Source organism: Bubalus kerabau, chromosome 6, assembly GCF_029407905.1.
Source record: "Bubalus kerabau isolate K-KA32 ecotype Philippines breed swamp buffalo chromosome 6, PCC_UOA_SB_1v2, whole genome shotgun sequence".
Taxonomy (NCBI): domain Eukaryota; kingdom Metazoa; phylum Chordata; class Mammalia; order Artiodactyla; family Bovidae; genus Bubalus; species Bubalus kerabau.
Window position 1 is genome coordinate 100790610 of NC_073629.1, and position 17157 is coordinate 100807766.

Sequence of the window (17157 nt, forward strand, 5' to 3'; positions counted from 1 at the left end):
ATCGAGAGACAAAGTCACATCATTTCATGAGCTGAGCAGTGTAATACTTGGAGCTGGGTTACCAATTACTGTTTGCACAGTGAGACTTCATAATTTATTGTGTTCCATCTTGCAGTAACTTTTGTCACTGTCTTGACTCTTTCTTGTTTTGCCACTGCACCTTTCCAGTGTGCAGGTTCTGCTTCCCAAGCGAATATCCAAGGAGCTCCCTAAAAGTAACAACCGTGCACTAAATGGTGTATAATGAACAGTGACCACTGCAAGTGTGATTCAGAAAACAAAAAACACAAGCCATAAATATTCTCATCTCTCATAAAAATTAATGTTCTTGCCATAAAAATGAAATTATTAAATCTATGAAATTTATCTTTGAAAAACTGCTTAATCAAGTAATTAATAGTCTCATTTCAACATAAATTTCAGAGCAGGGCTGGGTTCCTTCTACAAAGTTGGCTCCTTTACATTTTAATGCCTGAGGATTTTTCTTGTGCTTGGAGAAAGTCAAATCATGTTGAAAAGTCATTTCATGCTCAACCTGTTACTGTAAAGTGTAAGTAAATTTATTTGAAAGTTAGCCCATCTTTTAAAGGCATTAAAGAAGCCTGGTCATTTATATTCATCGAAACAAATATTTAGAGCTTCCCTGGTGGCTCAGGTGGTAAAGCGTCTGCCCACAATGCGGGAGACCTGGGTTCAATCCCTGGGTCGGGAAGATCCCCTGGAGAAGGAAATGGCAACCCACTCCAGTACTCTAGCCTGGAAAATCCTATGGATGGAGGAGCCTGGCAGGCTACAGTCCATGGGCTCGCAAAGAGTTAGACACAACTGAGGGACTTCACTTTCATTTTCTTTCAAACAAATATTTACTGAACATTAACTGCACATCAGGCACCATTCCAGGTGCAAAGAAAGCCGTAGAGAACAAAAGAAAATCTCTGTCCTCAAATGGCAGTAAACAGTGATATGAAGAAAGAGACAGAATGTTTAAAAAACAGCAAAAAACTCAAATAGGCGGCAGGAGGGAAAAATGACAAGGAAAAAAGTAGGTTATAGAAGCTATGGGTATAGACTGCAGCCAGACTCTGTAGGGCTGCCAGACTGCTGTAAAGAACTATTGGAAATATGATAAGGAATCGCTGGAAGGATTGCGATCAATCTCAAGAGATTATGATTAGAAATGACATGAACCTGTCCCTAAGAAACCATCGGGAATCATCCGATCACATCTCACATGCCCTTATTACCCCCTGTTACCACCAAAGGCCCAAGTCTTCCATCTCTAATTTGACATAGTCTCCCTCTACTTCTTAATCTTAAAAAAAAAAAAAAGAAAGAAAGAAAGCTTACACCATGCCTCCCTGAACTCAGTCTGTCATCAGCAAACTATAACCTTAACTTATTTTCTCAACATTCAGTTTCAATTCTGGCTCTAACTGAAACCTTGCTATCCCCTAGGACACCACAGTCCTGGTGAAAATTCCAATCCTTTTAAACCCAACTTTCTATCTATTTTGCAACTGTACTTGGGCGGCCAACGGTGAATGAAGAAAAATCCAAAATCATGCTGTCTGCTGTTTCTTTATGTTTATGATGATAAATATCATCATAAGTGGATCCATACTACATCTACTTAGGTTAACGCACTCTCTCTCCAAGACAACTCACAATTCAAGACTAATTCACATCTTCTCCCCAAACCTCCAGTACTTCTTCCCTTCCCCAAATCCTATCCTCATCTGCTGACTTGGCTTTTTATTCAACTAGGGGTAAAAAGAATTAAAACAAAAAGAAGTACTACATATTTCTGCTCCAAAAAATCTTACTAGCCTGGAGGATTTCCTGGTGGTCCAGTGGTTAAAAATCTGCCTTCCAGTGCAGGGGACGCAAGTTTGATCCCTGGTCAGGGAACTAAGATCCCACACGCCGTGGGGGAACTAACATCCCACACGCCGTGGGGCAACTAAGCCCATGTGCCATAACTACTGAGCCTGTGTGCTCTGGAGTCCACATGCCACAGCTAGAGCCCGTGTGTCACAAAAAAAGATCCTGAATGTCTCAGCTAAGCTCTGATTCAGTAAAAAATAAATAATTTTTTTTAAATCTATCAGCCTGAATCTGTATACATATACTATACTGACTTCCCCTTCAACAACAGCAGAAGACCATGTTGCTACGAAAGTCAACTCCCTGACTCCCTATTCAAGAAGTCTGTACCTCCACTGTCTTCCTTCTCCTATAACACAAACTTCTACATCCTACTGGGCCACTCTCATCATCATAAAAACATGCTGTCATTTCTTACATATCAAGAAAATTAGAATAAAAACTTTCATAGACCTCTCCCAACTTTGCTCCCCTGTTTAGGAAAAAGTCCATGTAGGGATTCTGTACTTGTTATCCTCATATCTCATTTCTTATTATCTTTTTTTTTTTTTTTTTAATTATTTTTGGCTGTGCTGGGTCTTTGTTGCTGCACAGGTTTTTCTCCAGTTGTGGAGGGGGGGCACTCTCCAGCTGTGGTACGTGGGCTTCTCATTGCCGTGGCCTCTCTTGCTGCAGAGTATGGTCTTAGTTGCTCCGAGGCATGTGGGATCCTCCCTAATTAGGGATCGAACTCATCTCCCATATTGGGAAGTGACTCCTTTACCACTGAGCCACAAGGGAAGGCCCTTCTATTCTCTATTTAACCCACTCTAGACTAGATAATCAACATCTTTCTTGCCTGTTATCAAGGTCATCACTGCTGCTAAGTCGCTTCAGTCGTGTCCGACTCTGTGCGACCCCATAGATGGCAGCCCTCTAGGCTCCTCTGTCCCTGGGATTCTCCAGGCAAGAATACTGGAGTGGGTTGCCATTTCCTTCTCCAATGCATGAAAGTGAAAAGTCAAAGTGAAGTCGCTCAGTCGTGCCCAACTCTTACCGACCCCATGGACTGCAGCCTACCAGGCTCCTCTGTCCATGGGATTTTCCAGGCAAGAGTACTGGAGTGGGGTGCCACTGCCTTCTCCGAAGGTCATCACTAACAACAGTCAATTCTCAATCCTTGTCTTATGTAACCTCTCAACATCATTCAACAGTTATAACTTCCTCTTCTAAAAAACAAATTGGGATTCAATTTATATTCAATTAGGTGTTCTGTTCAACGAGCCCTGACAACTGTACCCATTTATATAACACATCCAAAACAAAAGACAGTGATTCTATTACCCCAGAAAGTCCCCAAGTGCCCCTTCTGGTCAAAGCTACTGTGAGTCCATTTTATTTCCTTTACTGGCTTATTAACTATCAGTTCAGTTCAGTTCAACCATAGCTTTGACTAGACGGACCTTTGTTGGCAATATGTCATCTCTGGTTTTTAATACTCTGTCTAGGTTTGTCATATTTTATGGAATGTACATATGAAATCACATTAACCCTTAGAAAGCTTATTTGGACCGAGGGGATCTTGAGCAGAAAGACACTGAAGGTCTCCTGTACTAGGGCTCACAGTACCTTCTTCAACAGGTATGCCCTCCCTCTTTAACTTACTCAATTCTACCCATTCCATAGAACCATGAGCTCGAATGTGGTTTTGTGTGAATTCTCTTTTATTCTTCCAAGCAGGATGAAAAAATGAAACAGTTTTCAGACATTAGACAACAAGCAATGTAGGACAGTGATCACTTAAAGAGAAGGGAAACAAACAAGGTGAGTCCTACAACTGCCTGGGCTTACTACCTGGAAAGACATGCCCGCAACAGCACAGGGAGAAGATGGCCTGCACAGAACCTGGGGGTGGAGGAAACCTCCTTAAGAAAAAGAGCAGGTGGAATCACTCCCTGGTACTCAAACAGGGTTGGGAACAGTTTGTGTTTCCACCAGACAGAGGGGGAAAACCTGGTTATTCACAAGACATTAGCAAGGAAAAATTAGTCCCAAATGCTGACCTGGTCCTACCTAACAAAGCTTAAAAGCAATCCTTAAAAGATCAAATTATTTCCAAGTAATTTAACTGTGTCCCAGAATAAGGCTCAAAAATAATACTGAAAGGAGCAAAAAAACAAAAACAAAAACAAAAAAAAACACTCTGTCAAACAAAGTCAAAATCAGTAATTGGTACATAATAAAAATTACTAGGCATGGAAAAAAGGAGGAAATATGACCCATGATGTGGTGTAGGGGAGTGCGGGAGAGTAGAAATAACAGACCCAGAGATGGCACACACAGAATTAGTAGAAGAGAAATAATAAAATCATTATAACTATATTCCATATTTTCTAAACATCCTTTTTTTTTTTCCTTTATAAAAATTTATTTATTTTTAGCTGTGTGGATCTTCGTTGGGACATGCAGGATTCTCTCTAGTTGTCATGTGCCGGGTTTAACTGCCACGCAGCAAATGGGATCTTAGTTTCCTGACCAGGAATCGAACCCTCATCCCTTGCATTGGAGGCGGATTCTTAACCACTGGACCAACGGGGAAGCCCCTATATTTTCAGTGAGGCACAGGAAAGTGTAGCATATTAAGGAGAGATTATGGATGATACTTTTAAAAATCCAAATAGGACTTTCAGAGATTAAGAGTCTCAGATGAAAATTAAACAGGATGGCATTAACAGAAGATAAAGCACTGCAGAAGAAAGATGTGTGATCCTAGATACAGTGAGAAAAAAAACTATGCAAAATGAAACAGAAAAAAGAGAACTTTTTTCATTTTTAAAATTAATTTATTTATTTTAATTGGAAGCTAATTACTTTACAATATTGTGGTGGGTTTTGCCATACATCTACATGAATCAGTCACGGGTGTACATGTGTCCCCCTCATCCTGAACTCCCCCTCCACCTTCCTCCCCACCCCATCCCTCTGGGTTGTCCCAGAGCATGGGCTCTGAGTGCCCTGCTTCATGCATTGAACTTGCACTGGTCATCTGTTTTACATATGGTAATATACATGTTTCAGTGCCAGAGAAAAGGGAACTTTTAAGTGGAAAGAGCACCAGGGAGCTGTGCAATAACTGCTGCCAAGCACTGTGTCATTAGTCCCTGAAAGGGAGGGAGGGAGAAACAGAAAAAATACTTGCAGAAATAACTGCTGAAAATTTTCCAAATTTGGTAATTATAAACTCACAGATCTAACTGGCTCAATGAACCCCAAGCACAAGAAACATGAAGAAAAGTATTCAAAGCATATCATAATCAAATTACTTAAAATTGATGATAAAATCTTAAGAGCTGCCAGATAGAAAAATTACATAACACAACAGAATAAAGATAACAATGACAACAAAATTCTGCTTGGAAAAAGATGCAAGCCAGAAGACAGTGAAGAAATGTCTTAAAGCACTGAACCTAGAATTCAATACCAAGTGAAAATGTCTTTCAAAAAAGGTAGTCCAAATAGACTTTTCAGACACACAAAAGCTGAAATAACTCATTATCAACAGATCTGCACTATAATAAGTGTTAAAGAAAGTCCTTCAGGCAGAAGGAACATTGTACTAGATGGAAATCTGGATCTACACAAAGCACCAAAAATGATAAACATAAACCATTTTTCTTTTTTTATTTTTAAAATCTCTTCTTGAGACTTCCCTGGCACTCCAGTGGTTAGGATTCTGCACTTCCACTGCAAGAGGCATAGGTTCAATCCCTGATTGAGAAACTAAGATTCCCAAAAGCCTCTGGGCACAGCCAAAAAACAAAAAAACCCAAATCTCTTCTTGAATTTTAATGGAAACACAATAATTTACTGTGGGGTTTACAACACTGTTGTTCGTTGCTGTTGTTCAGTTGCTCAGTTGTGTCCGCCTCTTTGTGACCCCATGGACTACAGCACGCCAGGCTTCCCTGTCCTTCACTATCTCCTGGAGTTGCTCAAACTTACGTCCATAGAGTCAGTGATGCCATACAACCATCTCATTCTCTGTCGCCCCTTTCTTCGCCTGCCTTCAACCTTTCCTGGCATCAGGGTCTTTTCCGATGAGTTGGCTCTTCACATCAGGTGGCCAAAGTATTAGAGCTTTAGCTTCAGCATCAGTCCTTCCAATGAATATTCAGGGTTGATTTTCTTTAGGATTGACTGGTTGGATCTCCTTGCAGTCCAAGGGACTCTCAAGAGTCTTCTCCAGCACCAAAATTTGAAAGCATCAATTCTTTAGTGCTCAGTCTTCTTTATGGTCCAACTCTCACATCCATACATGACTACTGGAAAAACCATAGCTTTGAGTATTTGGATCTTTGTCAGCAAAGTGATGTCTCTGCTTTTTAATATGCTGTCTAGGTTACAACATATGTAGATATAAAATGCATGCAGGATAGCCATATCAGCAGAGAATGACATATACTACTGTGAGGCTCTTACATTAAGTATGAAGTGGTATAATACTACTTTAAGATAAACTAGCAGAGAAGGCAATGGCACCCTACTCGAGTACTCTTGCCTGGAAGATCCCATGGACAGAGGAGCCTGGTGGGCTGCAGTCCATGGGATCGCAAAGAGTCGGACACGACTGAGCGACTTCACTTTTACTTTTCACTTTCATGCACTGGAGAAGGAAATGGCAACCCACTCCAGTGTTCTTGCCTGGAGAATCCCAGGGACGGTGGGCTGCCATCTATGAGGTCATACAGAGTCGGATACAACTGAAGTGACTTAGCAGCAACAGCAGCAGCAGCAGCAAGATAAACTAGAAGTTAAAATTTTACATTTTAAACACTAACGCAAGTAGTGCAAAAGAAAAATAAAGTATAGAAGTCGGGCTCCTAAAATTTCTTGGGCTCCAAAATCACTGCAGATGGTGACTGCAGCTATGAAATTAAAAGACACTTGCTCCTTGGAAGAAAAACAAACCGAGAGCATATTAAAAAGCAGAGACACTACTTTGCCAACAAAGGTCGTATAGTCAAAGCTATGGTTTTTTTCAGGAGCCAACTATGGATGTGAGAGTTGGATCATAAAGAAAGCTGAGCACTGAAGAATTAAAGCTTTTAAAGTGTGGTGTTGGAGAAGACTCTTGAGAGTCCCTTTGACTGCAAGGGGATCCAACCAGTCCATCCTAAAGGAAATCAACCCTGAATATTTGTTGGAAGGACTGATGCTGAAGCTCCAAAACTTTGGCCACCTGATGAGAAAAACTGACTCACTGGAAAAGACCCTGATGCAGGGAAAGATTGAAGGCAGGAGGAGAAGGGGACAACAGAGGATGGCATCACCAACTTGATGAACATGAGTTTGAGAAAGCTCCAGAAGTTGGTGATAGACAGGGAAGCCTGGCAAGCTGCAGTCCATGGGGTTGCAAAGAGTCAGACATGACTGAGTAACTGAACTGAACTGAACTGATAGTTAATAAGCCAATAAAGGAAATAAAATGGACTCACAGTAGCTCAGTAGGTAAAGAATCTGCCTGCAGTGCAGGAGACCCGGGTTCGATCCCTGGGTTGGGAAGATCCTCTGGAGAAGGAAATGGCAACCCAATCCAGTATTCTTGCCTGGAAAATCTCATGGACAGAGGAGCCTGGTGGGCTGCAGTCCATGGGGTCACAAAGAGTCAGGCATGACTGAGAGACTAACACTTACTTACTTACTTACTTAAAGGAAGGCAGAAAAAGAACAAGTATAGCTGGGCCAAACAGAAAATGATAAGCAAGAGGATAGATTTAAATCCAATTACATTCAGTTCAGTTCAGTCGCTCAGTCGTGTCCGACTCTTTGCAACCCCATGAACCACAGCACATCAGGCCTCCCTGTCCATCATCAACTCCCGGAGTCCACCCAAACCCATGTCCATTGAGTCGGTGATGCCATCCAACCATCTCATCCTCTGTTGTCCCCTTCTCCTCCTGCCCTCAATCTTTCCCAGCATCAGGGTCTTTTCAAATGAGTCAGCTCTTCACATCAGGTGGCCAAAGTATTGGAGTTTCAGCTTCAACATCAGTCCTTCCAATGAACACCCAGGACTGATCTCCTTTAGGATGGGCTGGTTGGATCCCCTTGCAGTCCAAGGGACTCTCAAGAGTCTTCTCCAGGGGAGGAGCCAAGATGGCGGAGGAGTAGGACGGGGAGAACACTTTCTCTCCCACAAATTCATCAAAAGAGCATTTAAACGCCGAGTAAATTCCACAAAACAACTTCTGAATGCCGGCAGAGGACATCAGGCACCCAGAAAAGCAACCCAAGTCTTTGAAAGGAGGTAGGAAAAAATATAAAAGACAAAAAAAGAGACAAAAGAGGGAGGGACGGAGTTCTGTCCCGGGAAGGGAGTCTTAAAAAGAGAGAAGTTTTCAAACACCAGGAAACCTTCTCACTGCCAAATCTGTGCCGAGCTGTGGACGCACAGAGGGCAACATAACAGGGAGAAAAAATAAATAAACAATTAAAACTCACAGATTGTGAGCCCTACGGTAACTCCCCCAGCGGAGAAGCAGTGCAGATGCCTGCACATGCCATTAGCAAGCGGGGGCTGGGCAGGGAGCTGCGGCGCGGGCTGCATCGCTTAGAGTAAGAACCTGGCCTGAATACCCTGAGCGCTATCTGAGCGAAATAATTTGGGCTAGCAAACCAGACTGTGGGATATCTACCATGCGAAAAGCCAGCCCTAACCTAAGACACCACCAGGCCCGCGCACAGAACAAAGGACTGAACAGAGATAGCCGGCTGCAGACCTTCCCCCTCCGGTGACAGGCAGCCAGAGCCGGAAGGGGGCAATCGCAGCCCCAGAGAGACATTATCTATAAAACTGTAAGCAGGCTTCTTTGCTAACTAAAACTTCTTGGGGGTCTGGACAGTCAACATCTGCCTGAGAAGGTGCGCCGGTTGTACACCCAGATAACCGAGCGGCGGGGAGGCGATAAGTCGCAGCAATGGCGCTCGCCAAACACCTCATCACCTGAGCTGCTCGGACCTGGGAAGAGCACAAAACGCAGGCCCAACCGAGTCTGCGCCTCTGAGGACTACCCGAGTGCCTGAAGCTGAGCGGCTTGGACCTGGGAGGTGCATGCAGCCCAGGGCTGGCCTCGGATGGTTCCCGGAGGAACAACCTAGAGCCCGAGCAGTGTGGGCAGGGAGGCTACACGCGCTGTGAGCGGGGGGCAGACCCAGTGTGGCTGAGGCACTGCGAGCGCACGCCAGTGTTATTTGTTTGCAGCATCCCTCCCTCCCTCCCCACAGCGCAACTGAACAAGTAAGCCTAAAAAAAAAAAAAAAAAAAGAAAGAAAGAAAAGTGTCCTCCACCATCCCCTTTGTGTCAGGGCAGAAACCAGACACTGAAGAGACCAGCAAACAGAAGAAGCTATAACAGAGGGAAACGCCTTGGAAGCTACAGGCAATAGATTAAAACCCTGTGGTTACTACCGACTACATAGGAAGGGGCCTATAGATCTTGAGAAATATAAGTCGGACCAAGGAACTAGCCAAAAATGAACTGAACCCATAATACTCACAACAAAACCAGAGAAAGTCCTAGATATATTTTTACTATTTTTACGATCATTCTTTCTTTTTTTTTTAATTAAAAAAAAAAAATTTTAAGTCCTCTATTGTTCCTTTAATTTTCACTTTTATAACCTATTACTTTGCCAAAAAAAAAAAAGACCCTATTTTTTTTTTCTTCAGCAAACTTCATATATATATATTTTATAATTTTTTGACCTTTTTTTTTTTCTTCTTTTCTCTAACATTGTATTTTTGAAATTCCAAACTCTACTCTAGATTTTTAATTTTAGCTTTTTGGTATATGTTATCAATTTTGTACCTATAGTTTTTTTTATAATTTCTGTGACTTTTTTTTTTCTCTGTTTCTTTCTCTTCTTCTTTTATATAACATTGTATATCTGAAATTCCAAACTCTACTCTAGATTTTTAATTTATGCTTTTTGGTGTTTGATATCAATTTTGTACCTGTATTTTCTTTATAATTTTTGCGACATCGTTTGTTTTTGTTTTTTTTTCTCTCTTTATTTTTCTTCTTCTTTTTTTTTAACATTGTATTTTTGAAATTCCAAACTCTACTCTAGATTTTTAATTTTTGCTTTTTGGTATTAGTTATCAATTTTGTACCTGTATTTTCTTTATAATTTTCGCGACCTTGTTTGTTTTTGTTTGTTCATTTTTTCTCTCTTTTCCTTCTTCTTTTCTCTAACATCGTATTTTTGAAATTCCAAACTCTACTCTAGATTTTCAATTTTTGCTTTTATGTATTTGTTACCAATTTTGTACCTTTAAGAACCCAATCTTCAGTACCCATTTTTCACTAGGGAGCGAGATTACTGGCTTGACTGCTCTCTCTCCCTTTGGACTCTCCTTTTTCTCCACCAGGTCACCTGTGTCTCCTCCCTAACCCCTCTCTACTCTACCCAACTCTGTGAATTTCTGTGTTTTCCAGACGGTGGAGAACACTTAGGGAACTGATTACTGGCTGGATCTGTCTCCCTCCTTTTCATTCCCCCCTTTTATCCTTCTGGCCACCTCTGTCTCCTTCCTCCTTCTTCTCTTCTCTGTATAACTCCGTGAACATCTCTGAGCGGTCCAATTGTGGAGTGCACACAAGGAAGTGATTACTGGCTAGCCCACTCTCTCCACTATTGATTCCACCTCATCTCATTTGGGTCACCTCTAACTCCCTCCTCCCTCTTCTCTTCTCCATGTAACGCTGTGAACCTCTCTGGGTGACCCTCACAGTAGACAAACTTTTCATCTTTAACGTAGATGTTTTATCAATGGTGCTGTATAGAAGGAGAAGTTTTGAAACTACTGTAAAAATAAGACCAATAACTGGAAGCAGGAGGCTTAAGTCCAAACCCTGACTCCAGGGAAATCCTGACTACAAGGAACATTAATTGACAGGAGCTCATCAAACGCCTCCATACCGACACTGAAACCAAGCACCACACAAGGGCCAACAAGTTCCAGGGCAAGACATACCAAGCAAATTCTCCAGCAACAAAGGAACACAGCCCTGAGCTTCAAGATACAGGCTGCCCAAAGTCACCCCAAAACCATAGACATCTCATAACTCATTACTGGACACTTCATTGCACTCCAGAGAGAAGAAATAGAGCTCCACCCACCAGAACACCGACACAAGCTTCCCTAACCAGGAAACCTTGACAAGCCACCTGTACAAACCCACACACAGCGAGGAAACGCCACAATAAAGAGAACTCCACAAACTGCCAGAATACAGAAAGGACACCCCAAACTCAGCAATTTAAACAAGATGAAGAGACAGAGGAATACCCAGCAGATAAAGGAACAGGATAAATGCCCACCAAACCAAACAAAAGAGGAAGAGATAGGGAATCTACCTGATAAAGAATTCCGAATAATGATAGTGAAATTGATCCAAAATCTTGAAATCAAAATGGAATCACAGATAAATAGCCTGGAGACAAGGATTGAGAAGATGCAAGAAAGGTTTAACAAGGACATAGAAGAAATAAAAGAGAGTCAATATATAATGAATAATGCAATAAATGAAATTAAAAACACTCTGGAGGCAACAAATAGTAGAATAACAGAGGCAGAAGATAGGATTAGTGAATTAGAAGATAGAATGGTAGAAATAAATGAATCAGAGAGGAAAAAAGAAAAACGAATTAAAAGAAATGAGGACAATCTCAGAGACCTCCAGGACAATATTAAACGCTACAACATTCGAATCATGGGGGTCCCAGAAGAAGAAGACAAAAAGAAAGACCATGAGAAAATACTTGAAGAGATAATAGTTGAAAACTTCCCTAAAATGGGGAAGGAAATTATCACCCAAGTCCAAGAAACCCAGAGAGTCCCAAACAGGATAAACCCAAGGTGAAACACCCCAAGACACATATTAATCAAATTAACAAAGATCAAACACAAAGAACAAATATTAAAAGCAGCAAGGGAAAAACAACAAATAACACACAAGGGAATACCCATAGGGATAACAGCTGATCTTTCAATAGAAACTCTTCAAGCCAGGAGGGAATGGCAAGACATACTTAAAATGACGAAAGAAAATAACCTACAGCCCAGATTATTGTACCCAGCAAGGATCTCATTCAAGTATGAAGGAGAAATCAAAAGCTTTTCAGACAAGCAAAAGCTGAGAGTATTCTGCACCACCAAACCAGCTCTCCAACAAATACTAAAGGATAATCTCTAGACAGGAAACACAAAAACGGGGTATAAATTCGAACCCAAAACAATAAAGTAAATGGCAATGGGATCATACTTATCAGTAATTACCTTAAACGTAAATGGGTTGAATGCCCCAACCAAAAGACAAAGACTGGCTGAATGGATACAAAAACAAGACCCCTGCATATGTTGTCTACAAGAGACCCACCTCAAAACAGGGGACACATACAGACTGAAAGTGAAGGGCTGGAAAAAGATTTTCCATGCAAATAGGGACCAAAAGAAAGCAGGAGTAGCAATACTCATATCAGATAAAATAGACTTTAAAACAAAGGCTGTGAAAAGAGACAAAGATGGTCACTACATAATGATCAAAGGATCAATCCAAGAAGAAGATATAACAATTATAAATATATATGCACCCAACACGGGAGCACCACAGTATGTAAGACAAATGCTAACAGTATGAAAGGAGAAATTAACAATAACACAATAATAGTGGGAGACTTTAATACCCCACTCACACCTATGGATAGATCAACTAAACAGAAAATTAACAAGGAAACACAAACTTTAAATGATACAATAGACCAGTTAGACCTAATTGATATCTATAGGACATTTCATCCCAAAACAATGAATTTCACCTTTTTCTCAAGCGCACATGGAACCTTCTCCAGGATAGATCACATCCTGGGCCATAAATCTAGCCTTGGTAAATTCAAAAAAATAGAAATCGTTCCAAGCATCTTTTCTGACCACAATGCAGTAAGATTAGATCTCAATTACAGGAGAAAAACTATTAAAAATTCCAATATATGGAGGCTGAACAACATGCTGCTGAATAACCAACAAATCACAGAAGAAATCAAAAAAGAAATCAAAATTTGCATAGAAACGAATGAAAATGAAAACACAACAACCCAAAACCTGTGGGACACTGTAAAAGCAGTCCTAAGGGGAAAGTTCATAGCAATACAGGCATACCTCAAGAAACAAGAAAAAAGTCAAATAAATAACCTAACTCTACACCTAAAGCAACTAGAAAAGGAAGAAATGAAGAACCCCAGGGTTAGTAGAAGGAAAGAAATCTTAAAAATTAGAGCAGAAATAAATGCAAAAGAAACAAAAGAGACCATAGCAAAAATCAACAAAGCCAAAAGCTGGTTCTTTGAAAGGATAAATAAAATTGACAAACCATTAGCCAGACTCATCAAGAAACAAAGGGAGAAAAATCAAATCAATAAAATTAGAAATGAAAATGGAGAGATCACAACAGACAACACAGAAATACAAAGGATCATAGAGACTACTATCAACAATTATATGCCAATAAAATGGACAACGTGGAAGAAATGGACAAATTCTTAGAAAAGTACAACTTTCCAAAACTCGACCAGGAAGAAATAGAAAATCTTAACAGACCCATCACAAGCACGGAAATTGAAACTGTAATCAAAAATCTTCCAGCAAACAAAAGCCCAGGTCCAGACGGCTTCACAGCTGAATTCTACCAAAAATTTAGAGAAGAGCTATCACCTATCCTGCTCAAACTCTTCCAGAAAATTGCAGAGGAAGGTAAACTTCCAAACTCATTCTATGAGGCCACCATCACCCTAATACCAAAACCTGACAAAGATCCCACAAAAAAAGAAAGCTACAGGCCAATATCACTGATGAACATAGATGCAAAAATCCTTAACAAAATTCTAGCAATCAGAATCCAACAACACATTAAAAAGATCATACACCATGACCAAGTGGGCTTTATCCCAGGGATGCAAGGATTCTTCAATATCCGCAAATCAATCAATGTAATACACCACATTAACAAATTGAAAAATAAAAACCATATGATTATCTCAATAGATGCAGAGAAAGCCTTTGACAAAATTCAACATCCATTTATGATCAAAACTCTCCAGAAAGCAGGAATAGAAGGAACATACCTCAACATAATAAAAGCTATATGTGACAAACCCACAGCAAACATTATCCTCAATGGTGAAAAATTGAAAGCATTTCCTCTAAAGTCAGGAACAAGACAAGGGTGCCCACTTTCACCATTACTATTCAACATAGTTTTGGAAGTTTTGGCCACAGCAATCAGAGCAGAAAAAGAAATAAAAGGAATCCAGATTGGAAAAGAAGAAGTAAAACTCTCACTATTTGCAGATGGCATGATCCTCTACATAGAAAACCCTAAAGACTCCACCAGAAAATTACTAGAACTAATCAATGACTATAGTAAAGTTGCAGGATATAAAATCAACACACAGAAATCCCTTGCATTCCTATACACTAATAATGAGAAAACAGAAAGAGAAATTAAGGAAACAATTCCATTCACCATTGCAACGGAAAGAATAAAATACTTAGGAATATATCTACCTAAAGAAACTAAAGACCTATATATAGAAAACTATAAAACACTGGTGAAAGAAATCAAAGAGGACACTAACAGATGGAGAAATATACCATGTTCATGGATTGGAAGAATCAATATAGTGAAAATGAGTATACTACCCAAAGCAATTTATAGATTCAATGCAATCCCTATCAAGCTACCAACAGTATTCTTCACAGAGCTAGAACAAATAATTTCACAATTTGTATGGAAATACAAAAAACCTCAAATAGCCAAAGCGATCTAGAGAAAGAAGAATGGAACTGGAGGAATCAATATACCTGACCTCAGGCTCTACTACAAAGCCACAGTTATCAAGACAGTATGGTACTGGCACAAAGACAGAAATATAGATCAATGGAACAAAATAGAAAGCCCAGAGATAAATCCATGCACATATGGACATCTTATCTTTGACAAAGGAGGCAAGAATATACAATGGATTAAAGACAATCTCTTTAACAAGTGGTGCTGGGAACTCTGGTCAACCACTTGTAAAAGAATGAAACTAGAACACTTTCTAACACCGTACACAAAAATAAACTCAAAATGGATTAAAGATCTCAACGTAAGACCAGAAACTGTAAAACTCCTAGAGGAGAACATAGGCAAAACACTCTCTGACATACATCACAGCAGGATCCTCTATGACCCACCTCCCAGAATATTGGAAATAAAAGCAAAAATAAACAAATGGGACCTAATTAAACTTAAAAGCTTCTGCACAACAAAGGAAACTATTAGCAAGGTGAAAAGACAGCCTTCAGAATGGGAGAAGATAATAGCAAATGAAGCAACTGACAAACAAAATAATCTCGAGAATATACAAGCAACTCCTACAGCTCAACTCCAGAAAAATAAATGACCTAATCAAAAAATGGGCCAAAGAACTAAATAGACATTTCTCCAAAGAAGACATACAGATGGCTAACAAACACATGAAAAGATGCTCAACATCACTCATTATCAGAGAAATGCAAATCAAAACCACTATGAGGTACCATTTCACACCAGTCAGAATGGCTGCGATCCAAAAGTCTACAAGTAATAAATGCTGGAGAGGGTGTGGAGAAAAGGGAACCCTCTTACACTGTTGGTGGGAATGCAAACTAGAACAGCCACTATGGAGAACAGTGTGGAGATTCCTTAAAAAACTGGAAATAGAACTGCCTTATGACCCAGCAATCCCACTGCTGGGCATACACACTGAGGAAACCAGAAGGGAAAGAGACACATGTACCCAATGTTCATCGCAGCACTGTTTATAATAGCCAGGACATGGAAGCAACCTAGATGTCCATCAGCAGATGAATGGATAAGAAAGCTATGGTACATATACACAATGGAGTATTACTCAGCCATTAAAAAGAATACATTTGAATCAGTTCTAATGAGGTGGATGAAACTGGAGCCTATTATACAAAGTGAAGTAAGCCAGAAAGAAACATACCAATACAGTATACTAATGCATATATATGGAATTCAGAAAGATGGTAACAATAACCCTGTGTACGAGACAGCAAAAGAGACACAGATGTATAGAACAGTCTTATGGACTCTGTGGGAGAGGGAGAGGGTGGGAAGATTTGGGAGAATGGCATTGAAACATGTAAATATCATGTATGAAATGAGTTGCCAGTCCAGGTTCGATGCACGATACTGGATGCTTGGGGCTGGTGCACTGAGATGACCCAGAGGGATGGTATGGGGAGGGAGGAGGGAGGAGGGTTCAGGATGGGGAACACATGTGTACCTGTGGCGGATTCATTTTGATATTTGGCAAATCTAATACAGTTATGTAAAGTTTAAAAATAAAATAAAATTAAAAAAAAAAAAAAAAAAAAAAAAAAAGAATACATTTGAATCAGTTCTAATGAGGTGGATGAAACTGGAGCCTATTATACAAAGTGAAGTAAGCCAGAAAGAAACATACCAATACAGTATACTAATGCATATATATGGAATTCAGAAAGATGGTAACAATAACCCTGTGTACGAGACAGCAAAAGAGACACTGATGTATGGAACAGTCTTACGGACTCTGTGGGAGAGGGAGAGGGTGGGAAGATTTGGGAGAATGGCATTGAAACATGTATACTATCATGTATGAAATGAGTTGACAGTCCAGGTTCAATGCACGATACTGGATGCTTGGGGCTAGTGCACTGGGATGACCCAGAGGGATGGTATGGGGAGGGAGGAGGGAGGAGGGTTCAGGATGGGGAATACATGTATACCTGTGGCGGATTCATTTTGATATTTGGCAAAACTAATACAATTTTGTAAAGTTTAAAAATAAAATTAAAATAAATAAATAAATTAATTAAAAAAAAAAAAAGAGTCTTCTCCAACACCACAGTTCAAAACCATCAATTCTTCAGCACTCAGCTTTCTTCACAGTCCAACTGTCACATCCATACATGACCACAGGAAAAACCATAGCCTTGACTAGACGGACCTTTGCGGACAAAGTAGTGTCTCTGCTTTTTAATATGCTAAGTTGGTCATAACTTTCCTTCCAAGGAGTAAGCATCTTTTAATTTCATGGCTGCAATCAGCATCTGCAGTGATTCTGGAGCCCAGAAAAATAAAGTCAGCCACTGTTTCCCCATCTATTTGCCATGAAGTGATGGGACCGGATGCCATGATCTTA

At 40.3% G+C, this 17157-nt stretch overlaps 1 protein-coding gene across 6 annotated transcripts in view; it reads right to left on the reverse strand.

Annotated features, from left to right (window-relative positions):
• MAST2 (microtubule associated serine/threonine kinase 2) overlaps positions 1 to 17157 on the reverse strand; it is a 212193-nt gene that overhangs the window by 57630 nt on the left and 137406 nt on the right. The window lies entirely within an intron of this gene.